Here is a 26,788-nt window from a genome sequence, read left to right on the forward strand (position 1 = left end):
TTTGACTTTGCTATCCTCAAGGAATCTCTCATAGTACAGGCTCAGCTAGCTTCGAAACCCACACTTGGAAAGATTCTTGTATTCACTTCTGAAAACCATCAGTATAGTCTAGCCACTACACCTTCAGCTGGCCCCTCAATGACTACTGCTCAAGTCTGTAAGTATGGGCCCAACTGTATTTTAAATTTTTTTTTAATTTTAATTGGGAGTGGGTGGCTGTGCACATGAGAGAGCATAGGCCTGCAGAGGCCAGAGGTGCCTGATCCCCCTGAAGTTGGAGGATTGGGCACGTATAAGCCACCAGACAAGGGTGCTGTGAGCCAAACTTGTTCTTTTACAGGAGCTGCATGTAGTCCTGACTTTTACGCTGTCTCTCTGGCCCCAGCAGACATCTATCCTTTTTAATGGAGACATTAACGCTTTAAAAATTAAGGCTCCTTGTCTGAAGACTTTTGGGTTTCTTCTTAACCTTTTCATGCTTCAGCAAATCCCCAGATGCTCACAAAGGAGAAAGTGTTATTCTTAAGCCCAAGCCATCTACTGACCATGAGACCAACTATTCTCCTAATACCGAGTCTCCCCGTGGCCCTGTGTGCACAGAAACAGCTGCGAACACAAACACAGCTGCAGCCTAATGGACTCTCTCTCAATCCTGTGTCTTTCTCATTCCAGTCACAAACAAATAGCTGAGATCAAAAAGGTAACTTAAATGTCCTTGCGAGGGGGCTACACAGCAGCGTCCGACTCCAGTCTCCTCTCTTTTGTTTCATCAAAGGAGCCGGGTTGCAGAGATAAATAAGTGCTTGGTTCGTTTCAGAAATCCTGGCCCATGAGGAAATAGCAGGCACTACCCAAAGCTGACTGGATTTCGAGTCAGAAATTCTTTGTGAAATTCAAGTTTCCGTCTGATCTGTAGGTGATAATGTAGGTTGGTGTTCAGTATGATGGCAAAAATCCAACAGCAGCATGAACGGATAGCTACACAAATATAAGGTACACTAATATTACATGCTATGAATTTAAGGAAAGATAACCTATAAGTAATTATGCTTCTAAATGTGACTATGCAAAGGGCAGGATAAAATGACAGACAACGGTTGGATATCAAACAGCATGTGTGTCAGATCTTCCTAAGTTTGCCCAAGGGCTTCTTCAACAGTGCTATTACTTACACCATATCGTTCTGTTTTAGGAAAATACAAACAAGAATTGCAAATCATTATTGACTCAGTCAAAATACGTTCCTTGAGTTCCTCCTGCTCAGTCACTGGAAACAAGGAACCTTTTCCCATGTGACATCACCAGGCAGCAAGCCCGAGACGTGACCTCAAATCAGTCTCACTCCAAATAAATCTGAGTCTGAAGCTGCCGTTAACAAAGTCAGAATTCTACATGCCGTGAGCAGCACCGGCACTCGCCCGTTCCCCTCTCTACTCCAACGGGAAGAAGCCATGGGAAAACCCCTTTGCCTTGTTGATGACTGAGAACAGGCCACAGACAGGAGCGCTGACAACATAGTCTCAGATGAAATGGCTAGAACGCAGCGTGACAGACCAGAAGCCGTTGATTCGCTTTAACAGTCATTTTCTCTTTCAAGTCACCTTGATGAGCATGTCATGGGCCAGGTGAACGTGGAGAAAAAAACTTGAATCGAGAATTTCCCAAGATGCATCGAAGGTGCCTGGAGACCGGGGTAAGCAACTTGTTCTAAGACCCGAGAGGCAGCCGCAGGGCAGAGTCCTATGGTTGACTTCCGGGTGCGTGAAGAAGAAAGGGCGGGAACATTTTTAGTGACCGTGAGTAACTGGTTTGGGTCAGTCCTCTGAAGGTCAATCACAGGCATTAAGGCCTGAGGGGAAAATGGGCAACTAGGCAAACTCTGGATGTACACGTATTTACATCTAATTGGTACTTTATGAGTTTTCCAGACACTAGAAATAAATAAATAAATAAATAAATAAATAAATAAATAAATAAATAAATAAATGCAAACACGTTATGACGGGAAAATCTCCAACTGAGGAAATGAAGACACTTTGTGTTCTCCTGCTACCCTTTCCTTCGCTGTGCAACATCACCCATCGTCAACTCATCCTACTAAGTTTGTCAGCATCAGTCGTCTAGACTTACGCTGATGTCTGTGGACAACGAGGCGGAGGCACAGGAAAGAAACACCCTCTTGTTCCTTTTAATATTCCGAATGTATGTGGGAGTCAGGCAGAGAAATGAGTTGCATTTCCATACAGAGATTCAGGACTGCCAGTAACTTGATGAAAAGCTAAATTCTCTCTCCAAGGGGTAATTGCCAGACGGGAGCTCCTCTCCCTCCCGACTCTCCGATTCCCCGTTAGCGTGCATGCGGTTAGCGGACTGCGGCAGAGGAAGGCATAATTTCCGAAGTTTAAAGTTTGTGCAAATGCACACATTAAGAACCAGAGATTCTTCTGTAGCTCAAATGCATGAGGGATCCGGGCTTGAAATTGAAGACAGAAAAGCAAAGTGCAGAGCACGCGCTCATCAGAATAGAGCTGCACAATAAATTCAATGAGAGAAAATTAGTTTTCATAACTCAATGGGAATTCCGGGAGAGCACCTGAACATAGGTTTTGTCACTGACAATGGGAAGACAGCTCCTTAGCCTGAAGCACTGAGGCAGGTCTCATGAATATTAAGGACGAGTCTCCACATTGGAGACAAATAGCTCTTTAATTTTCAGGGTCCTTACTTTTTGAGGGGGTTTCTCCACAAACACCAAGGATGATGGCCCTCTCTCAAGGTCCTCCAGATAATTCAAAACAATGCTGTATCCTTCTGTCTTCAACCTGGGACTGCACAGGATAACCCTTCATATAGAAGGCATTAGAGTTAGACCTGCCCGCAGTGTGACTTACTATATTCTCTTGAGTATTTCCTTTTCTGGAGCACAGTGACCCAATTCAGACATACGAAGAACGCTGCTGAGGGTCTCAACCCAAAGGTCAGCCATTGGCAACTCTCAGGGGTGGGGACATAAGTCACAGTAGAGAGAAGAAAGTGGACTTTGGTACTTCACTGCTGTGCTAATCCGATTTCTGTTACTACCACAACGTGCTAAGTCAATCAGGAGAAAATGCATTGTTTTTCTGTCTCACAGGTTTTGAAATTTCTGTCCATGATTTGTTGGTTGGTCTCTGCGTCAGGATCTGTGAAATGACAGCACAGCATGGCAGAAACACGAGATGAAACCATTCACCTTGTATCCAGGAGAGTAGAAGGTGACAAGGACAGGGTCCCAGAGTCCCTTTCAAGGCATAACCTCAGTGACCTAAAGTCTCCCACTCATTAGTTTTTATCACTGCTCAGTACACAAAGCTGGCACCGTGCTTTTAATGCACGGGCCTTTGGGGGACTTTTCACATCCAAACTGTAGCAGCTGCAGTGTCCTCCTTAACACTTAGAACTCCTTGAGATTTATTACAAATTAACCAGGTTAGTCAACAAATGCTTCTTCGTAGCATTTATTACATCCCACGCATTGTTTAAACTAGACTTCCCTGTGGAGTTTCAATAGATGGCATTGTTTTGAAGGGTTTTAAATCTATCAAGCATTTAATAATGAATATTAACAAAGAGCTACAAGGTAAGTAAGTATACAGCCCTAACACCTGATACACTGTCAGAATTTTTAAAGTCCCTTTTCATCTGTGAAGCAAATGGGACAGTCTCAGTTACAACATGTCATTACCATGTTAAAAAGCTCTAGATCTAGATAATAGGAGTAATAATCCCCTGTGCTGGAATTACTTAAGGGGCAGATGAGATAATAAACACAGATACATACAATACATACACACTTACACATACATACACATACTTACACACATGTACACATGCATACATACACACACATACATGCATGCATGCATATATACACACATATACTTACTAAATGCTCAGTAACCATTGCCCTCATTCTCTAGCACCATGTTATTCAAACACCATTTCCCACTGAGAGGTGGCTCACTCCCTTAATCCCAGCATTCAGGAAGCAGAGGCAGGTGGGTCCCTGTGTTTGAAGCCAGCCTGGTCTACAGAGTGAGTTCCAGGATGGCCACGGCTACAACAAGGAGAAATCATGTCTTGAAAAACCAAAAAACAATTAAGGAACATTTGTATTGGATTTGCATGAAGAAAGAGTGTGTAATTTTCTAAGTAAAGAAAAAAATGCCTCTTAAAGGGGTCTTCCCTAAAACACTCGACTGATGACAGTAAAGAAAAAACTTGTCGAAAAAAACTTATTTGTAAATCTCTATCACTCAACAATATTAAAGGAACTGTGAAAGTCAGGTCAACTTTATTATATCAAATGTATGAAACTTCTTGCTACATTCTTCTTCTATTATATCTAAACTTACAGTGTTCAGGAAATAAAAACATTAAATGGATAAAGAGCAGGACATGGTAGTGTATGGCTTTAATTCCAGCTCTGTAGGCAGAGGCAGGCAGATTTCTGTGAATGAGACCAACCTGATCTATATAGTGAGTTCCAGGAAAACCAGAGCTACATAGAGAGACCCTGTCTCAAAACAACAGAGAAAAAATAAATATGGAAAATTTACTAAAACATCGAAAGGAACCACTAACACTACCAATAAGAATCATTTGGCACTTCCAGTTTCTGCCTGTGCCCTGAGCTGATCTGGTGCCACAGATCTCTGAACCCAGATCCCATGAGGAGAGAACGGGACTCTCAGAAGTTTAGACACTCCTGAGAGCACAGGAGAAACCACCACTTCTATTCACATTCCTGGCCCAAGAGGAAACCCTCCTGGAGCCCTCTGGACACAGGAACTGAGGCACAGTCTGAGACAAGATCCTTCTGCCTGCACCTGCACAGCTCTCTGTACCCAGATCCCATGGGAGAAAGCTGGTCTCCAGGAATAATGACACACAGGCTTACAGGAGGGTCAAGCCACTGTCTGAGACAGCAAGACCAGCTAACGCTTTAGATAACCAGATGGCAAGAGGCAAGCACAGGAACCTAGGCATCAGAAACCAAGACTACTAGGCATCATCAGAACCCAGTTCTCTGACCAAATCAAATACTGGATATGCCAACACACCATAAAAGCAAGGTGCGTATTTAAAATCACATCTCATGATGATGATAGAGGACTTTAAGAAGGACATAAATAACTCGCTTAAAGAAATCTAGGACAACAAAGATAAACAAGTAGTAGCCCTTAAAGAGGAAACACAAAAATCCCTTAAACAATTACAGAAAAACACAAACAAACAGGTGAAGGAATTGAACAAAACCATCCAGGATTTAAAAATGGAAATAGAAACAATAAAGAAATCACAAAAGGAGACAACCCTAGAAATAGATAACCTAGGAAAGAGATCAGGAGTCATAGATGCAAGCATCACTGACAGATTACAAGAGACAGAAGAGAGAAGCTCAGGGGCAGAAGATACCATAGAATACATTGACACAACCATCAAAGATAATGTAAAATGTAAAAATCTCCTAAACCAAAACATCCAGGAAATCCGGGACACAATGAGAAGATCAAACCTAAGGATAATGGGTATAGAAGAGAGCAAAGATTCCTAACTTAAAGGGCCAGTAAATATCTCCAATAAAATTATAGAAGAAAACTTCCCTAACCTAAAGAAAGAGATGCCCATAAACATATAAGAAGCCTACAGAGCTCTAATTAGATTGGACCAGAAGACAAATTCCTCCCATCACATAATAGTTAAAACACCAAATGCACAAAACAAAGAAAGAATATTAAAAGCAGTAAGGGGAAAATGTCAAGTAACACATAAAGGCAGACCTATCAGGATCACACCAGACTTCTCACCAGAAACTATGAAAGTCAGAAGATCCTGGACAGATGTCATACAGACCCTAAGAGAACACAAATGCTAGCCCAGGTTACTATATCCAGCAAAACTCTCAATTCACATGGATGGAGAAACTAAGATATTCCATGACAAAACCAAATTTACACAGTATCTTTCCACAAATGCAGCCCTACAAAGGATAATAAATGGAAAACTCCAACACAAGGAGGGAAACTACACCCTAGAAAAAACAAGAAAGTAATATTCTTGCAACAAACTCAAAAGAAGAGAGTCAAACACATGTAATTTCAGCTCTAACAACAAAAATAACAGGAAACATAAATCACTAATCCTTAATATCTCAACATCAATGGACTCAATTCCCTAATGCAAATACATAGACTAACAGACTGCATATGTAAAGGGGACCCAGCAATTGCTATATACAGGAAACACACCTCAGAACGAAGACAGACACAAAGACAGAGTATATGGCTGGGGAAAAAATTTCCAGTCAAATGGTCAATAAATAAATAAATAAATAAATAAATAAATAAATAAATAAAAAACCAGGGGGGAGTAGCCATTCTAATATTGAATAAAATAGACTTTCAACCAAAAGTTATCAAAAAAGATAAAGAATGACACTTCATATTTGTCAAAGAAAAATCCACCAAGATGAACTTTCGATTCTGAAACTTTGGATCTGTGCTCCAAATACAAGGGCAACCACATTCATAAAAGAAACCTTAATAAAGCTGAAAGTACACATTGTACCTCACACAATAATAGTGGGGGATTTCAACACCCCGCTCTCATCAATGGACAGATCATGGAAACAGAAACTAAACAGAGAAACAGGGAAACTAACAGAAGTTATGAATCAAATGGATTTAACAGATATCTATAGAGCATTTCATCCTAACACAAAAGGATATACCTTCTTCTTGGCACTTCGTGGTACCTTCTCACAAAACAGGCCTCAACAGGTACAAGAAGATTGAAATAATCCCTTGCTTCCTATCGGATCACCACAGACTAAGGCTGGTCTTCAATAACAACAAAAATGACAGAAAGCCCACATACACATGGGAGCTGAACAATGCTCTACTCAATGATAACCTGGTCAAGGAAGAAGAAAGAAAGAAATTAAAGACTCTTTAGAATGTAGTCAGAATGAAGGCACAATATATCCAAACTGATGGGACACAAAGAAAGCAGTGCTAAAGGGAAAATTCATAGCTCTAAGTGCCTCCAAAAAGAAACTGAAGAGAGCATATATCAGCAGCTTGACAGCACACCTGAAAGCTCTAGAACAAAAGAAGTAAATACACCCAGGAGGAGTAGATGGCAGGAAATAATCAAACTCAGGGCTGAAATCAACCAAGTAAAAACAAAAAGAACTATATAAAGAATCAACAAAACCAGGAGCTGGTCCTTTGAGAAAATCAATAAGATAGATAAACCCTTAGTATCCAAATTAACAAAATCAGACATGAAAAGGGAGACATAACAATAAAAACTGAGGAAATTTAAAAAATCATCAGGTCCTACTACAAAAGCCTGTACTCAACATAACTGGAAAATCTGGATGAAATGGACAGTTTTCTAGACAGATACCAAGTACTAAAGTTAAATCAAGATCAGATAAACCATCTAAACAGTCCCATAACTCCTAAAGAAATAGAAGCAGTTATTAAAAGTCCCCTAACAAAAAAGAGTCCAAGACAAGATGGGTTTAATATAGAATTCTATCAGACCTTCATAGAAGACCTAATATCAATTCTGTACAAACTAATCCACAAAATAGAAACGGAAATAACACTGCCCAATTCCTTCTATGAAGCCACAATTATGCTTATAGCTAAACCACTCAAAAACCCAACAAAGAAAGAGAACTTCAGACCAATTTCCCTTATGAATATCAAAGCAAAAATACTCAATAAATTCTCACAAACTGAATCCAAGAACACATCAAAACGATGATCCATTATGATCAAGTAGACTTCATCCCAGGGACACAAGGATGATTCAATATGTGGAAATCCATCAACATAATCCACTATATAAACAAACTCAAAGGAACAAAATACTACCTGATCATCTCATTAGATTCTGAGAAAGCATTTGACAAAATTCAACACCCCTTCATGTTAAAAGTCTTGGAAAGATAAGGAATTCAAGGCCCATATTAAACATAGTAAGAGCAATATACAGCAAACCAATAGCCAATATCAAACTAAATGGAGAAAAACTTGAAGCAATCCCACTAAAATCAGGGACTAGAAAAGGCTGCCCGCTCTCTCCCTACTTATTCAATATAGTCCTCAAAGTCCTAACCAGAGCAATCAGACAACAAAAGGAGGTCAAAGGGATACAAATTGGAAAAGAAGAAGTCAAAATATCAGATGATATGATTGTATTCTTAAGTATCCAAAAGTTCCACCAGAGAACTACTTAACCTGATAAACAACTTCAGCAAAGTGGCTGGATATAAAATTAACTCAAACAAATCAGTAGCCTTCCTCTACTCAAAGGATAAACAGGCTAAGAAAGAAATTAGGGAAATGACACCCTTCACAATAGTCACAAACAATATAAAATACCTTGGTGTGACTCTAACCAAGCAAATGAAAGATCTGTATGACAAGAACTTCAAGTCTCCAAAAAAAAAAAAATGAAAAAGATCTCAGAAGATGGAAAGATCTCCCATGCTCAAGGATTGGCAGGATTAATATTGTAAAAATGGCCATCTTGCCAAAAACAATCTACAGATTCAGTGCAATCCCCATCAAAATTCCAACTCAAGTCTTCATAGAGTTAGAAAGAGCAATTTGCAAATTCATTTGGAATGACAAAAAACCCAGGATAGTGAAAATTATCCTCTACAATAAAAGAACTTCTGGGGGAATCATCATCCCTAACCTCAAGCAGTATTACAGAGCAATAGTGATAAAAACTGTATGGTATTGGTACAGAGACAGGCAGGTAGATCAATGGAATAGAATTGAAGACCCAAAAATGAACCCACACACCTACAGTCACTTGATCTTTGACAAAAGAGCTAAAACCATCCAGTGGAAAAAAGATAGCATTTTCAACAAATGGTGCTGGTTCAACTGGTGGTCAGCATATAGAAGAATGCAGATCGATCCATTCTTATCACCCTGTACACAGCTTAAGTCCAAGTGGATCAAGGACCTTTACACAAAATCAGATACACTCAAACTAATAGAAAAAAAAGTGGCGAAGAGCCTGGAACACATGGATATTAGGGAAATTTTCCTGAACAAAACACCAATGGTTTATGCTCTAAAATCAAGAATTGACAAATGGGACTTCATAAAGTTGCAAAGCTTCTGTAAGGCGAAAGACACTGTCAATAGGACAAAATGGCAACCAACAGATTGGAAAAAGATCTTTACCAATCCTACATCTGACAGAGGGCTAATATCCAAAATATACAAAGAACTCAAGAAGTTAGACTCTAGAGAATCAAATAACCCTTTTAAAAAATGGGGTACAGAGCTAAACAAAGAATTCTCAACTGAGGAATATCAAATGGCTGAGAAGTACCTAAAGAAATGTTCAACATCCTTAGTCATCATGGAAACGCAAATCAAAACAACCCTGAGATTCTACCTCACACCAATCAAAATGGCTAAGATAAAAAAACTCAGGTGACAGAAGATGCTGGCAAGGATATAGAGAGGACCTCAGTCTTCCATTGCTGGTGGGATTGCAAGCTGGTACAACCACTCTGGAAACCATTCTGGCAGTTCCTCAGAAAATTGAACATAGTACTACCTTAGGACCCAGCTATATCACTACTGGGCATATACCCAAAAGATGTTCCAACATATAACAAAGACATGTGCTCCACTATGTTCATAGCCACCTTATTTATAATAGCCAGAAGCTGGAAAGAACCCAGATGCCCTTCAACAGAGGAATGGATACAGAAAATGTGGTACATCTACACAATGGATACTACTCGGCTATTAAAGACCATGACTTCGTGAAATTCATAGGCAAATGGAGGGAACTAGAAAATATCATCCTGAGTGCGGTAACCCAATCACAGAAAAACACACATGATATGCACTCACTGCTAAGTAGATATTAGCCCAAAGGTTTGGGTGACACAATGACAACCCACAGACCACATGAAGCTCAAGAAGAAGGATGACCAAAAATGCAGATACTTCAGTCCTTCTTAGAAGGGGGAAGAAAAACATTATTAGGAGGAAATGCGGAGACAAAGTGTGGAGCAGAGACTGAAGGAAAGACCATCCAGAGACTGCCCCACCTGGGGATCCAGCCCATACACAGACAGCCACCAAACCCAGACACTATTGCTGATGCCAAGAAGTGCATGCTGACAGGAGCCTGATATAGCTGTCTCCTGAGAGGCTCTGCCAGAGCATGACAAATATAGAGGCAGATGCTCACAGCCAACCATTGTAGTGAGGATAGGGTACCCATTGGAGGAGTTAGAGAAAGGATTGAAGGATCTGAAGGAGTTTGCAACCCCATAAGAACAATACCAACCAACCAGAGCTCCCAGGGACTAAACTACTACCCAAAGAGTACACATGGGCAGAGCCATGGCTCCAGCTGCATATGTAGCAGAGAATGGCCTTGTTGGGCACTAATGGGAGGAGAAGCCCTTGGTCTACCCCCCCCCCCAGTGTAAGGGAATGTCAGGGCAGGGAGGCAAGAAGGTGTGGGTGGGTGGGTAGGGGAGCATCCTCATAGAAGAAGGGGGAGGGAGGATGGAATAGGGGGTTTATGTATGGGAAACCGGGAAAGGGGATAATATTTGAAATGTAAATTTAAAAAAGTTCAAGAAAAAAATTTTAAATTAAAAAAAATTAAAAAATCATTTGGTAGAGACTCCACCGAGCAACCAAAGAAAAGAGACGCAGAGCCTCACACCCAAACATTAGTGGCACGCAGGGAGTTGGGAGGATCGAGGAATATGAAGATGACAAGGACTTCACGGGAAGACCGACAGAGTCAACTAACCTGGACCCTTGCGGGAATCACCAACCAAAGAACGAGCTCGGGCTGGACCTAGCCTCCTGCACTTACACAGCAGCTTGGTCTTCCTGCGGGTCCCCCAAACCAGTAGAGCAGGGGCTGTCCCTGAGCCTGTTGCCTGTCTGCCTGCCGGTAGATCACACTCCTCTAACTGGACAGCCTTGTCTAGACTCAGTGGGAAAGGATGCACCTAGTCCGGAAGTGACTTGATGTGTGTGGGAGGGGGTGGGTGGGGGCGGACAACCAGAGGAAGGTTTGGAATGGGGGACGGGCCGCATGAAGGGGTACTGGGAGGAGAGGAAGGGCTAACACTGGGTTATAAAGAGCATAAATAAATACTTTTTTAAAATGTAAAATAAAAGAGTTCACTTGGCCCGAGATCTTTGCTAAACCTACATGTTATACATATTTTCTTCCCTTATCCCGATTCCTGTCAATCGTCTTAGCAGTGTCAGAGGAGTTGAGAGACTACCCTGCCATAAACCTCCAGCAGAAGGGGATAACGGCATTTCCGAGTCGGACTTAGGAGTCTTCCCACTAGTTAAAGGGATGCCGGCGGCCACGTGTCCCTTTGTCAGCTCGGCTGCTTCCCCAAGACGTCCTTCGTGACAGTGACTAGTCCACGTCTCGTTTTCCTTCATGCTGGCAAAGTCCGTCAAAGAAAATTCCAAAACGGAGGCAACCTTAAAACACCTGACTGTTCCTATTTCGTTCCAAAGTCCAAAGGAGCGCCTATAAACCTTCTGGGCGTGCGTTCCAAGAGCCAAAGTGAAGCACAAGAGGAACTGTGCAACTTATAAATTCCACTGCAGGACCAAACTATGTAAAGACAGATTATTTTTAAAGTCTAAATTCTGATTTCCCAAATCTCAAGCATTCCGTTTTAAAGTATGGACGGTAACCGCATCATGATCCATGCTTTGCGTTTATGTCCTACAGAAAAATCTAGGTCAGGGTTTTGATGTAATGGTGCGACCTTTCACATAAACAGTTGCTTCTCTCTCTGCTGTCCTTTGCTATAGTGTGTGAGGCCTACTAGACCACCGGTTATAAACAGGAGACAGACCCTGTTCACCACTGCGTTCTATCCCGTATTCTCACCATCAAACTCCTCATCTGGAGACATTTTTGGGGTGTCACAATTGGGGGGTAGTGCTGACACCTAGTGGGTAGAAGCCTGGTATGCTGCCAAACACCCTACCATGTGCAGGACTGACTCCTTGCCAGGAAAGTCTCCCTGTTCTTTAAACACGCTCCAATTTTCATAAAGCGGGTAGCATATTATATAAAAGTTACCATGCACATATCCAGCTTAAATACATCTTAAGTTTATCATGAAGTCATAAATAATGAGTAAGAGTTGCCAGAACTCATAGCCAGTCCATTAAGCAACGTGTTTTAGGCAGATACAGCGCATCTGCACAGAAAAGGATCTGGCAATATAGTTTGAAGTTAAACAACAAGTTAGCTGTTGGGAATCCAAGCCAAGTGGGCTGGGAGATGTTTGGGAGACCCTTGTGGTCTGAAGCTCAAGTTGCGTCCTCATGGAATCCCACATGCTCTGCTCACATGGAGACGTCTTGACTGACTGACTGCTGAGAGGCACTTCTTCCCAGCACAGACATTTATGGAGATTTTTAAGTAGTTTGTTCTTCAAAGGAATTGGTCTACGTATGCAAAGAGACAACAGTGGCAGGAGATATGCAAAATATCTCCAGCTTGCCCAGGACAATGAAGCAACCAGGGAGTACAAGGGAAACCCGTGCACCATCCATGTATTAGCCATTAAACGAATGAAAATATCCAGGTGAGATGAGCCAAGGCAGGAAGGGCAGGACACCATTAGCCATAGATGAGCAAATGCCAGCGTGAATGCAGAGAGGGGCCGAAGAAAGACAAGAGATCTCGACGGACTAACAGCAGATTGACTCTCGACGGACTAACAGCAGGATGACCCCCAGAACAGGCAGCGAATATCCTCAGGTCAGTCCAAGAGTTGTAGACAGCAACGAGAGTTTGTATAATCCATGTTAAATGAGTAAAAGGCCACAAGGAAGGAGCCTAAAGAGCCAGAGTTGTACTCACAAAGCACACCAGGCCCTCATCGGCTAGGGAACTCCTCCTGGATAGGTTCTCCTGCTGGGGGGAAACTAAACTCTGAGTCAGGAGTAAACAGGAAGTGAAGGCAAAGGAAGGAAGTTGTCCAGAGAAAAAGCAGACCTGGGGGAAATGTCAAGACATCTCAGCATCCAGTTATCATGTCATCATAAGAAGGGAGGGGTCTGTGAAGCTCAAACCCATCTGAATGAAGGGTAGCCTACATTTTCCAAATCTGAAATCCACACCAAAGCAAGCAACAGAAGAGTATGAAGGTCTATATCTTGGTAGGTGTTATGATAGTAAAGACAGGGAAAACGTTAGCAACATGTCTAGATCACAAGGCTATCCAACGGGGACGTTTTCAAGGAGAGAGAGCACTTCGAAGAAAATAAAGGTCTCAGAATGTGCGGCATCCGGCAGGTAATTCCTGTACCTGTGTGGTTATTCAATGGCATGACTTAGAAACAATTTTATTAAAATCTGATCATCGTTCAATTTAAACTGCTGGGTGAGATTAGAAATTAGCAAGTTGAACAGTAAAGTTACAGACAATAAATGCATGCCATATGTACTTGTTCAAAAAAGAGATCAAAATTGTATTTTAAAACAATATCACTAAGAAAGTCATGCCACGCAAATCCCAGCTTTGAATCTATAATATGATGTATTCAACATGGAATGCCTGGGGAAGCCAGGAATCTGAAAAGAGGATATTGGGAGGAGGAGAAAGTTTTAAAGTTGGAGCTCTACTAGAGCATAGATAATATAACAAGAGATGGGAAATACTAGGTATGGGAAGTTGTGTCAGGGAAGACCTTAGTTACTTTCCTACTACTGTGATAAGACACCATGACCAGTTACAGAGGAAACAGTTTATTAGGACTCATGGTTTCAGAGGGAGATCATGACCATCATGGCTGGGAACATGACAGCACGGCACTGGAGCAGTGGATGAGAGCTTACATCTTGATCCTCAAGTAGGAGGCAGAGAGAGAGACAGAGACAGAGAGACAGAGAGACAGAGACAGACAGACAGACAGAGACAAACAGACAGAGAGAGGGAGAGGGAGGGAAAGAGAGGAAGGAGAGAGAGAGAGAGAGAGAGAGAGAGAGCACTAACTGGAAATGGTGTAGACTTTAGAAATCTCAAGGCCTGCTACCCCCAGTAATATAGCTACTCCAACAAGATCACACTCTCTAGTCCTTCCTAAACAGTTCCGGTAACTGAAGACCAAGTATGCAAATATATGAGCCTATGGGGGCCGTTCTCATTCAAACTAGCATAGAAAGAGTGTGTGTGGAAAGAGGACTTTCAACCAAAATAAAAGGGATATGAAAAATCCATATGAAAACCTACTGTCTTATACTAAAATTTAAAAATATAATTCACTTTTTAAAAATAGTTTGAAGGGTATCCCAGCATGGTTGAAAAAGTTGCTCATTAAATTTATGAATTTTCTAAACAAAAACCCTTTGATGATTTGTTTGGTCAGGGAAGTCTTAAATGTCCCCCCAAACAATACAGTCTCCTACCATTCCTCTCTCTTGGCTGTTCATCAGAGCTATGTGACAATAGTATGCTATTGCTGAAGACGCCACACGTCTACACGTAAGGATACAGAGCAGACATGCTACAACAGAGCCAGAAGCCTCCTCCCGGCTGGGGAGCATTCATAGTGTCAGACGGTGCTGAAGGGGGGAAGGCACCCATGGTCTTATCCACCTGTGAAGACTATGTCTATGAGTCCAACTTCCCGGGGAAGATGGACCCACTTTATGCAACAGAGACACAACTGTTATGGGGATAACCAACTGCTTTCTGGTTATATCTCAGCCATCCTCCACAAGAGACAATTTATGCTTGGTACTGTAAACCCGATAAAAGCAAAAACAAAGAGACCAGACTGGGGAAGAGCACGGTGATGTCACAAAACTTCAGAAGAAGACTCATGTGGATGGGCACTAGAACGTTCTAAAGACTGAACATGCTCCTGGTACAAATGACCTCTGAAACCACGCTCTGAGAGTGCACGCTCTATCCCTGAAAACCCTAAACTCAGAGTAACAGAAAGTGAGAAATAAATAATCTAGTAAGGAACTTCAAGGAAAAAAATTATTTTGGAGCCAATATTTAAAGACTACACAACTTACAAAATGATCATATTATTACCTTGTCTATAACACTTGATGCCAAAAGAAAGCTGAGAAATTATTTTAAATATTCAAGAATAAGATGTAACATAAAGATGTGTTTGTTCCCAAAACCTGACCTTTGGCTGCCCAGGAGATAGACAAAAGCAATAATTTAGTTACCATTTCTCTCTCTGCTCCTGCAGAGTCTCCCGGAGAAGAGAGTTCAGATGCGCAAATGGTTGTAGACCGGAGAAATCGTGGGAAACACAGATGCCTGCGGGGTTAAGATTAAGTGAGGTTAAGAGGCAGACTGTAAACTGTGCTGAGGATGTGGATTCGGGACAACCCTTTAAAACCTTGCATAGGAGACAAGAGAGAGAAGGCTCAGTCAGCAAGGCAGTGAACGGCTCTGGCAGGGGAGCTGAGCTTGGCTTCCAATGTATGTACCCAGTGACTCCCAGCCACCTGCTCCAGGACATCCGATGTCTCTGACCTCTGCTGGGACCTGCAGTCATAAACACATACTCCACACGCACACACACACACACACACACACACACGCACACACGAGCGCAATTAAAATAATACAAATAAATCTTTAAACTATGAGGATATGAAACTATCATATAGAAAGCAAGTAATAATTTGTAGCTTTGTGGCAGAGGTTGTATTTGTACTGTCAACCCGCTACTGTTGCACAGATATGGAGGGGTGGACTATAGCTTCTTATTAATCCGTTGCCCCCTCTGCCCTTGAGAACGAGGTTCCTGGTGTATCAAGTTAAAAACAAAGCTGGAACCTAGAGGATCAAGTAAAACTACTTTAGAGCCGAGCCGTAAAATTGGAAATATTTGTGTGAATTTGCGTTTCGTATTTAAAAAACATCTACTCTTTAGCTTTTACACCTCCATGTTATATCGCATATGCTATACATTATAAATGATTAACGTAATGCAATATATTTCCAAGTGTCACATATGTAAATCTGTCACGTATCGGCGTATGTCAGAGCTGCAGCGAAAGTCTTACGAGCAATGAGGAACCAACCGAGGACAAACAGGGGATCTCTGGAACAGTTTCTGGTGAAGCCAAGACAGCCACAACGAGGAGAGGTGACCTCATCATGCTCCCCGTGAAGAACTGAGATGTCTTCTCTGAGAACCAGCCGCGTGACGTACAGCGCTTCCCCTGGCCTGGTCATTGCATAGGAGTGAGTTTCTGTTTGCCACGTGCGATGGCTAACCAGTATGGCTTCTGAGTCCATGAATGTGTAGTGAAGGATGAGTATTGCAGTCTAGAAAGACGTAATGTCAGAAGCTCAGACCTGAACTAAATGCACAGGTGCGGAGTATCTTTATGTTGAGAAGAAATAAATTCTAAGGGAAAATTTAGAGGCTGGGAGATGGGGCTGAATTATGCTGGCATGCTCTTGCTAAGCCAGTCACCCCCACTAAGCTTTCCCTGTCCATCTGACCGGATGCAGAACTATTTCTTTCATGAGATGAACTCCACCTGAAGGACCTGCAGTTAGGGTCTGTAGATGCTCATCCGATATTTAAAAGACGACCACATTTAGATGAAGACCCGATTTCCTTCAATCAGGAATAACGCTATTTCCTCTGCTACATAGAAACCAGATTTTAAAATTCCCCTTCTGCCGAGCTGTGCCGCATCCCTGGAATCTCATAATCTACACAGCGTTTCAATCCGTTCCTAATTTTTCCGGCCTTTCCTTGATACTTGTTTTAAAAAACTCCTTGCATTGGCCTCCAGAGCCAGCTGGAGTAATATCATGAAGCAAATGACCAGACATAATGACTTTCCAAGGTCCTTGTGCCTCCTTATTAACATTCGGCCAGCATAAGTCCTGACTTTATTATTGACTACACTGAATACACAAGACACTGACCTCTGCCACGTGCAACTAAATCTCTTCCTGCAGATCTATCCGAATGGGTTCATAGAGAGAGAAAGTTTGAGAAAACATGGTAGCAGACACTTACCTTTCCTGGCCCTGGAAACGTTAATACCCTCATATCTGCAGTCAAAAAAAAAAAAATGAAAGAAAACTCCCGCATTAATTACTGCAAAATCTGGAATGAGGGTTGGCGCAGAGCCAGGATGGGGACTTTCAAATAGTTAACTCCAAATTCATCTGCTAAAGAAGGATAAGACCACTGAATAAACAGAAGCAGGTATATCTGGTTACCACGGTGCAAAATGATTTATGACCGGTCCTTCAAATCAACCAGTGGGACCGGAGAAATGTTTGGATTGTATATGGATGACTCCTGTTTCCGTTAGAAGTTGTTTCCCATGTCCAAGTGGTCATACACATGAAAGGGTTGGTGACAGTTCCCAAGTAAAACGCAAGACGGAAGGAAGTGATTTGTCCTGATCTTTGCGCACGCGCTCTTTAGGAGTCTCAAAAATGGAGGGCAGAAGACCCAGGGCGCGGTGCCCTAGGCTTCATTCCAAGGATCTGACCTGAGTCCTGAGTCTCTGTTAAGTCTGCCGTGGAGAGTAACTCCGACTCCTCGTGTCTCGACTTCCGAACTTCACAGAGGTGAGGACTACCGATGAGCTCATGTGGACACGAGCCATGGAGGTAGAAATTTATCACCATTCTTTCTCTCTGAGCCTCTCTTAAATTGGATTAGGCCTTCCTGGCAGTGGGGGGGCCCTGCCGTACCATATATCTTTGCTACCAGAAGTGAAATGATTTGGTCACACGTCAGTTTTCCGAGATGCCAAGATGGGTTTTTTACGAAGTGACACGTTCTCTCCTGGCATACTTAATAGGGTTTTTTCATAGGAAAATAGAGGGAAGGGCAGAGACATTAGGGCTGAAAAGGAAGGCACACTGTGATAAGACTGTGGGGTACATTAGGTCTGTCCATAATTCTGAGGCTTCTGGAAAACTGAGGCTGCTCTGCTTCCCTGGGGTATCTCCTGCTCCTCGCGTACCCAATCTGCTCAACAAGAAAATAAACACAACTACATTTGTTGAGTATCAGGGAATCTGGTAAGCTCTCTCAGATGTGCTGCCCCGTTTGGCTAATTTAGCACAGCCCTCTGATACCAATAAGCTGTGGTACGTTCGCAGGTGTGCACGCATACTACCGTTTACATGTCAGGAAACCGCGTATGAGGGAAATCAAAGACTGCTAAAATATTCGTATCATACATACAGACAGCGTGCGCTCCTAAACTTCAGACACGGAACTCTGCTGACTCTTCACTTCATGGAGTAATGATTCCACCTCAACACATCATCGACATATCAGTTTGCCAAGAGTCTTTCTTCTCGAACTCATGTAAAATAAGTGTTAAAGAAACGAAGAGAGTGGGTAATGGCTTCAGAAGTAGATTTTGGGTACTATACTGCAAATACCAAGGGAATCAACAGAAGATGAGTACAATAAAAAAAATGAGAAATGAAAAAGGGAACCAACATTACTGATGAACAGCTACGTGAAAAGCTGAAGGTTTCTATTGCTGTGATAAAACACCATGACCAAAACACAACATAGGGAGGAAAGAGGTTATTCAGCCCACATGTCCTTTCACATCACTGTCTATCTTTGAAGGGAATCAGAGCAGGAACTCACACAGGGCAGGAACCTGAAGGCAGGAGCTGATGAAGAGGCCATGGAGGAGTGCTGCTTAAGGGTTTGCCCCGTATGGCTAGCTTAGCCTGCTCTCTTAAAGAACCCGGAACCCCACCGGGCATTGCCCTGAGACATGGGCCTTCCCACTCGATCATTACTTAAAACAATACTCCACAGACTTGCCTACAGGCCAGTCTTACAGAGTCATTTTCTCAATGGTGGGTCCCTCTTCTCTATCTTAGGTCGAGTTGACAGAAACCAGTGGCATAAGAGGAAACTTTGACAGCATCATAAATTCAGTTAACTCCAATAAAGGGAGATGATCTTCACTGTGCTCTATTCCTTAATGCTTATTTAGAAATGCAAGAATTAGAGTCCGGTGTAAACAAAAGTAGTGTGTGCACATATGTATTCATGTGCCAGCACTCACCCTCATGTAAGTGTGAGTGTGTGTGTTTGCACATGGGTAGCATAGAGGACACCTTGGGTGTCATTCCTAAGGGCTGTCCACTTTGCTTTTTGAGATAGTGTTGTTGGCCTGGGGCCTAACAGTTTGACTAGGCTGGCTGGCCCAGAAGTCTTCCAATTTCTTCTGCTTCCCCAGTGCTGGGATTATAAGCACGCGTCACTACGTACACTAATTTTTCACATGGTTCTGGGGAAAAGGTCTTCATGTTTTCTATAGAGCACTTTAGTTACCATGCTGTCATCTGGGCCCTACAGACAAAATTTTAACAGCAGATTACTTATAAAATTAATGTGTAATTACTCCTTAAAGGGTTAAAAAACAAATGATAGGAAGAATAAAACTATGAGCCGTTATCTTTTTAACTCCCCCAAAACCATGATGTATTCTCTCTCTCTCATTGTTTAATAAAAATCATTCATTTTTCTGCACTTTACATTTGATTTTACAAGATTTTGTTTTCACAGAAATTTGACTATTGAATTCATTTTTATGCTATTAAATAGTCAATCCTACCATCTCTGTATATGACTGTGCAAAAATCTAGCAAATCCCATAGTTACATTGGTGTCTATTCCAATATTCATAATTAATGTTTTAATCCTTTCTGATAACTTGCCACAGAGGACATTTGTAAAAACATAACGTCCCACTATTAAACAAACGTGCATTTACAAACTTTGTATTTTTAGGATTTTTTTTAACTGTTAAGTTTTTCCCTAGGAAGCTTAGACCAGGCTACTTCCAATAACATGTGAGCATAGCAAGCAGCACCAAGACCAAGAATGGTGGAAAGTTGCTAGTTTTGTGATGGTGAATGAAGACTATGCCACTGCTGTTCTAATTTGTATTTCTGTCCATCAGCAGGATGCGTTGCACACTTTCTACACCCATTTATCTCCTTTTGTGAATTGCTAATCTCCTGATAAGCAATGTCATCAGTGTCTTATTGCTGTAGGCCTGCCTTATAGGAATCCCCTAGAGTTCTGTATTAGAATCATCAGAGCAAGTTCAAAGGAACAGTGCCACAAACAAGAGAGCCACTGTTCTCTTGCCCTACGTTTCATTCATTCATTTATTCACTCAATGATCTGTTGTGGGATACCTGTGATTCTGTAATGCTTGGCCTCAGGACTCCATCACTGGTGAAGCGAATGCTGTCACTACAGCTGGCCTTCACCTCTCCAAAAGCAAGGGTCAATGTGTATTGGTGGCCATGCTTGGGAGGAATCCGATGCAGTGAATGTACTTCCCAACTTCATAAGCCCTGGGGCTATCCTGCACATTACCTCTTCCTATCCCCTCCAGCCCATGTAATTTATCTAACCCAATGAAACAAGCACTTCTCCTTCGTAAGAGACCAGGAAGCTGTTCCCAGCCAGTGAGGCTAAGTGTCCTTTCCTTGGTGGCATCTGGGAGAAAGGAGGAGCAAAGAGAGAAATATCCTGAGGAGAGACACCTACCCTACTTTACAGTGGCTAAACTTGTGTGTTGGCTCGATGTTCTAAACCTCGTCCTAGTTGATCTGCCTTCAGCTCCTTTCCTGCTGCTCTGATAAAATTCCCCAAGGACAACGAAGGGATGACGGGTTGTACTGGCTCACAATTCAAGGACAAAGTCTGCCATAGGGAGACTGAGAGACCAGTGTGAACCGGCTGACCACACCGAATCCGCTGACCACACCGAATCCGCAGTTGGAAAGGAATGGGTGTGTGCTGCTACTCCGGTCCCCCTCTCTGCTTGTACAGACCAGGATTCCGGCCAGCCAGCGGTGTCATGCCCAGTGGTCAGGTCTTTCGACCTCAATTAACATAATCAAGATAATCCCTCTCAGGCATGCACAGAGGCCCATCTCCCAGGTGGCTTTAGATCCTGTCAAGTTGAAAATGAGTACTAAGCATCAGACCACCTTTGGAACTATTGAGTAACCCATAGCGTTGTGTGGAGAGCATTTATGTATGAGATTATCAACAAAGAATATGCAAAGAACTGGCTGCCCTGGCTACTGTACAGACTCGTGACTGGTGTCAAGGTCTGAAGGCTTGAGGAAAGGGTTCAGAGAAGCAGACAAAGAAAATTCCTTCTTTTTGTGACGACCATAGCTCAACTACCGGATAGCGAATAAACTGGAGGCTAACCTTGTGTCTCAAGTAACAATTTAGGAAACTACACGAGGCTGGTTCCAGTATCGCCATGAGGAACATGAGAACAGGTCACTTAGAAAGTCCTTGCTATTAATGCAATACTGTCAGGGTGAACATCTTGTACACTAGATTTTTGTTCCTAGATTGAATATTTTCATGAAGATGCTAAGCCATCAGAACACTGTACCATGTTCAGTCACTAACCGTGCCTGAGAGCGTTGCACTGTGCCCTTATCTTAAGTCAAGGCATACTCCACATATCGGGAAGCTCCAATGTTTTCATTGCAAGGATATTATCAAAAAAAAAGTAGGAGTCAAGACATTTATCTCAAACCTAATTTCCAGGAAAACTTCGGTCTTTTCTCAAGGATGCATGTTTTCCTCAAAACCATGCTAACAAAACATGTGCATGGTCCTAGGACTCAGGAGTCTAGGGTTGGAGTTTGAGGCCGGTCTGGCTACACAGGAAGACCCTGGATCAAAACAATTGGTTTTATCTGATCTGTTAACCTTTCTCCTTTCTTCCCAACTTCATATGAACGTTTCTCTGATGTTGCTATTCTGTTTACTGTTTCCCCTCACTCTGTCAATTCTTTCCATATTTTACATAATGATACTCATGTACAGATGACATTCTTTAATTATCTGAGGTTGGGGTTGATGGTGGGAATAAGAAAGATATTATATCTTATGTAAACTTTTCATCTCTCTCTCACACACACACACACACACACACACACACTAGTAGAAATCATTAATAAAGAGGACAGAAAGAACTGTTGGAGGCAGGAAGGTGTTCAGGTATGAACTGTCACAATGTTTCCAGAGTGGACACCACAGCTGTACAAGTTACATGTGAGGCACTTTTTATATCAACTGTGAGAAGAAGATCCGTGGTCTTTTGGAACATTCTACGTGATAAGTAGACACATTTCCTACATCGCATTACCAAATTGAGTTTGGACCAAAGGAAAAAAAAATCTGCCCGTTCTTCTAGAGCTCAGAAGCTGGTTGAGTCCTGAGGATGGATATCAAGTGCAAACCAGCTCTCTATGGTTATCCATCAAAGTCATTCCTGGGAGCTACCTGTAGAATGCTACAGTACTAGAGTAGCTCGCTGATGGCGTGAACTGTCATCCTGGACCACAGCACTCTCATCCAAATAGCACGTATGTGTTAATAAAACGTTCTTACCTACTCTTCAATACGAATCTAATTTGCATGCGGTAAAGAGACCATGAGCAAAAGACGAACCAGATTCTGATTATTTCAGATTTAACGTTGGATGGTAAGGGGAATGATTCAGACAACTCTCTGTTTAAGTTTGCAACCTAAAAGGTAGACAAATGGACAAGGCCAAGAAAATGGAAACCTTGATGCACATCAGCACGCCACCCTTGTCGATTGATGGTGAGATGTCCTTATAACCCTTACTTCATTGTACAGGAAAGCAAACAAACAAACAAAACCTGTCCCAGGGACTGTGCAGGACAGAGAAAATAAACATAAACTTCGAAAAGAAACCTTGAGTCTCTACCAAGGTTCTGGGAACTTACAGGAAACGTTGCGGGAGTAAAAGTAAACTGTCCAGCCACAAGCAACAGAAGGCCAAGACATCAGGAGGCGGCAGAAATGTCTGCAGTGAACGAGTGAGAACCACAACAGCCAGGAATGCAGATGCCGGAAGTGAATACATCTCAGCTGTCCATCAACCGATAAAAGTTTACGAAGGGACTCCAAGTTCAAGGGAAACTTGGAGTTTGTGAGAGAAGAAAGGAAGTTAAATGATATAATTTATATATAAAAAAGGCTTAGCTGTGTATTTCATATCACGAAAAGAAATTCTGAAATTCTTCTGATTTCTTACCCTGGTTGATTGTGATGTGTTTACCCCTGGATTTCCGAGTCACGGGAGGAGAAATTGTATGAAAACCTGGTTGCCACATGTCAGTGGTCTCAACAAGAGGGTGCGGGCTGGTAGAGGAGATGGGGAAGCCAGATTTAATGTCCTTTGGGAGAACTAACGAACTGGTGAATTATTCCATGAAAGTAGAGAGGCTGAAAACTGTGCCCAAGCGTGAGAAGCATTTCGTCTCCCAAGACTTTTTCAGAAACCCACTCTATGTCTGGCAGCAGATTACAAAGAGAGGACTCCAAGGAAGGTCCACCCTTGTCTAGTTCGGGTTCTGTGGCATTTTTCATCTTCTTACCTGTGAGACTTGTTCATCTCCGTTTTGACTTGAATATTTACTTGGGAAGTTGTGAGGGAAACGTGTTGGGGGAAGACCCGTGCACATGTGCGAAATTTTTCAAAGAATAAACAAAACTATTATTTAAAATGGAAAAAGAAGTAACCATGCTTTGTTCAGATTTAGGCTACATTGTTGCCGTGTCCAGACATGTGACCAAATTTAATAAAGTATTCAGTAACTGAAAAATAAAAGAGATGGAGAGAGATAATCCCCAAAAGTAAATTAAAATGCTTTACAAATCTTTACTAACTGTCTTAAAGGGAGAACTTGTATATCATTGACTGCAGTTTATGCAAATAGGATGAGAGGAATTAACATATTGGAAAGTGCTGACATTTGTCCTGATATATTGAATCGTTAGCATGACAGAATCACTTAGGCTGGATTCACTAACACCAGGTTTCCTCTCATTATTGACCCCTGCGGAGTAGGCCCTGACAAGTACAAGTGCTGCAAAGTCCATTAAAAATGTGGAATAAATCAATTGTTCGGGAAATACTGAAAACACATGACACAGAACCCGTCCATTTTGCAAGTTCAGCACAAACCCATCTCCACCAAGGACACAGCATCTGCGTCCTTCTCTGACCTACCCCCGTAAACTCTGCTCTGAGGTGTTCCTTTTTCCTTGCAGCATCCTCCTCATGCCTGGCTTCTGAATCCCTGTGGGCTGAGTAGCCCAACAATCAGTCAAAGAGAAACAGGGTCAGGCCTGTAACGAAGAGGCCTTTAAAAAAAGACTTACAAAGAGAAAGACACCGGTGAGTATAACTCAAGAGTGTTTTCTTAGGCATTTCTTACATTTCTGGTGACTGTTTCAAAGGGACTCGTCAGATAGTCTTTGGCTCAAACTAAGCATAGCTCACTCAGCTTGTAAGATTGAAGGGTCTCCCCAAGAATACCTGAAGAACATAAACTGACATTTTGGGGGGGGGGGGGTAGAGGCATGGTGAGTTATTTCTTGGATACAGAACTCTTGGGCCCTGCTGCTACAGAAGGAAGTTTTTGTTAAGTGAAGACTTTGCTTTTGTATAGGAGTCCCCTCAGAATACTGTTTAATTTTGCCTCCTGCGGGTTTCAGTTTAAATACGTGCATACTCCAGAGGCCTTGCGATAGGCACATGATCATGTCAGAGCCAGCTGTGTCGGCGCCTGCTACAAGGACAGAAATAACCTGGATGAAGGAAAGCCACAGAGAATCAAAAAGTAAGCTGGTTCGAAGCAATAGATTCTACTTTTCACCCACCAGGTTTTAAATTGAAGCTCCCGTCCTTGATTGATTTTTTTTTTCCTCCTCTTCTGGACCGCTTAATAGAAATGCTAATGAAGAGAATAATAAGCAAACGGAAGGTGGAAAGGAAGAAGGCCAGAGAATCGCAGAAAGAGGCGCAGGCGTGAGCTGCTGGGGTTGCTGGGAGAAATCATCTCTTTCGAAAGTAGCCGAGTCTTTTGTTTTCTGTATTTCATTTCTTTTTCTCCCACCTTCCTCTCCGGGACACGTTTCTGTACCAGTAAGGGTGGGTGAGAGGTGAGTGAGATAGAGGGGCATAAACAGGTTTGGATGCTTTGCATTTTTTTGTTTTTTGTTTTTTGGGGTTTTTTTGTTGTTGTTGTTATTGTTTGGTTTGGTTTTTTTTTTTTTTTTTCTTAAACCCAGGGCTTAAAAAAGTTCCACGACAGCATACTGTAGAAAGACATGATGGTAATTATGGTTAATTTAGGTTTTCTCAACTTGATCAGATCATCTCCGATCCCTAATGAGACACACCTATGGGTGTACCCATGTGAGTGTTTAAGAGAGGTTTCACTGAGGAGAGACTAGCTCACCTGTGACCTGGACCAGCAGGTCATCCTTTGGTGACAGGGTCTTGAGAAGAAACATCCACAAAATCAGAGGTGAAGAAGACAGAACGAGTGGCCTCGGAGGTCTTGCATAAACTACACCTCAGGCCAAGCAAACTTACCAAGAAGTAGAGCATCTTGTATGTTTCAGGAAAGGAACAGGACAGAGTCGATAGGAGGCTAATCAAGGAGTGTAGGGTATCTCAAAGAAAATTACAGATCCAACACAGAGCCTCTGGACTGACAACTCCAGTGTCTTCACAGGGGAAAGGCCAGGTTTCCAGATACTAAAACCTTAACTCCTTTGCTGCCCTGGCCTCAGCCTCAGACTGGCCTTGCAAGTCCACTCCTAAGCAAGGGCACAGAACTAGGTTTCTTTTGTTCTATTATCAGGGCCTCTGAGGAAGCCTTGGATTATTCACGATCTCAACATATCTGAAGACAACCGGCGTCATCCCATTGGCTTGGGTTCTGAGCACTGCCATTTCCCTATCCAAACTTCCTGGTTGGCACCAAAGATCAGGCGTATTCCATACCCGCTGCACCATAGTGACTATGCTCCTCTGAACTACAAATAAGGCTCTCTTCCCTTAAAAAAGGTTTGCATTAATTGTTTTGCAAATTCGTGGTATTGGGAAAATTCCTAAATTGCCTTCATATTTCTGCATCTCCACTGTGTTCAGCATTTTTTTTAAGAAAACTTTGACCTTCCTATAAGTATCTAATATGCCACAGAACTTCCATAAAGCAGTCAGTGGAAGATCTAGGATAGTGAAGAGTGAAGCTATGGCTGTTCCCAGTCCATAAAGGCTAACTTTCTTTATCCCCTGGTATCCTTAGAAGACCAGCCCAGATCGTGAGCTCCATTTTATTTCCTTATTTTTATACCACATTGATTTCCTGTCTAACCTTAATCAGATCTTACTATTACATTTATTTTTTTTTTAGATCCCATCCATCTTAGTTAGGGTTTCCATTGCTACTGTGAAACACCATGACCAGAAAGCAAGTTGGAAGGAAAGGGTTCATTTAGCTTACCCTTCCACAGTACTGTTCATCACTGAAGGAACTCCTGGCAAGAACCTGGAGGCAGAAGCTGATGCAGAGGCCATGGAGGGATGCTGCTTACTGGCTTGCTCCCCATGGCTTGTTCATGCTGATTTCTTCTAGAACCCAGTACCATAGCCAAGGGATGACACAGTGAGCTGGGCCCTTCCCCATCAACCACTAATTAAGGAAATGCCTTACAACTGGATCACATAAAAACATTTTCTCAACTGAAGTTTCCCCTTTCAGGTGACTCTACCTCTGTCAAGTTGGCATAAAACTATCCAGCATAAGTGGCCCCTTGTCTAAACTTGCCTC

At 42.3% G+C, this 26,788-nt stretch overlaps 1 long non-coding RNA gene across 3 annotated transcripts; it reads left to right on the top strand.

Annotated features, from left to right (window-relative positions):
* The first annotated feature begins 1,321 nt into the window (after nucleotides 1–1,321).
* Nucleotides 1,322–25,152, top strand: LOC102550272 (uncharacterized). 3 transcript variants are annotated; one of them, XR_010057442.1, is made up of 4 exons: nucleotides 1,322–1,693; nucleotides 24,216–24,342; nucleotides 24,663–24,787; nucleotides 24,897–25,152. It is a non-coding gene; the product is annotated as an uncharacterized LOC102550272 (long non-coding RNA). The 3 variants fall into 3 exon arrangements; XR_010057443.1 differs by lacking the exon at nucleotides 1,322–1,693 and adding an exon at nucleotides 17,514–17,674; XR_005493139.2 differs by having other exon boundaries at nucleotides 24,663–25,152.
* The last annotated feature ends 1,636 nt before the right edge of the window (nucleotides 25,153–26,788 follow it).

This window comes from Rattus norvegicus, chromosome 14, assembly GCF_036323735.1.
Source record: "Rattus norvegicus strain BN/NHsdMcwi chromosome 14, GRCr8, whole genome shotgun sequence".
Lineage (NCBI taxonomy): Eukaryota > Metazoa > Chordata > Mammalia > Rodentia > Muridae > Rattus > Rattus norvegicus.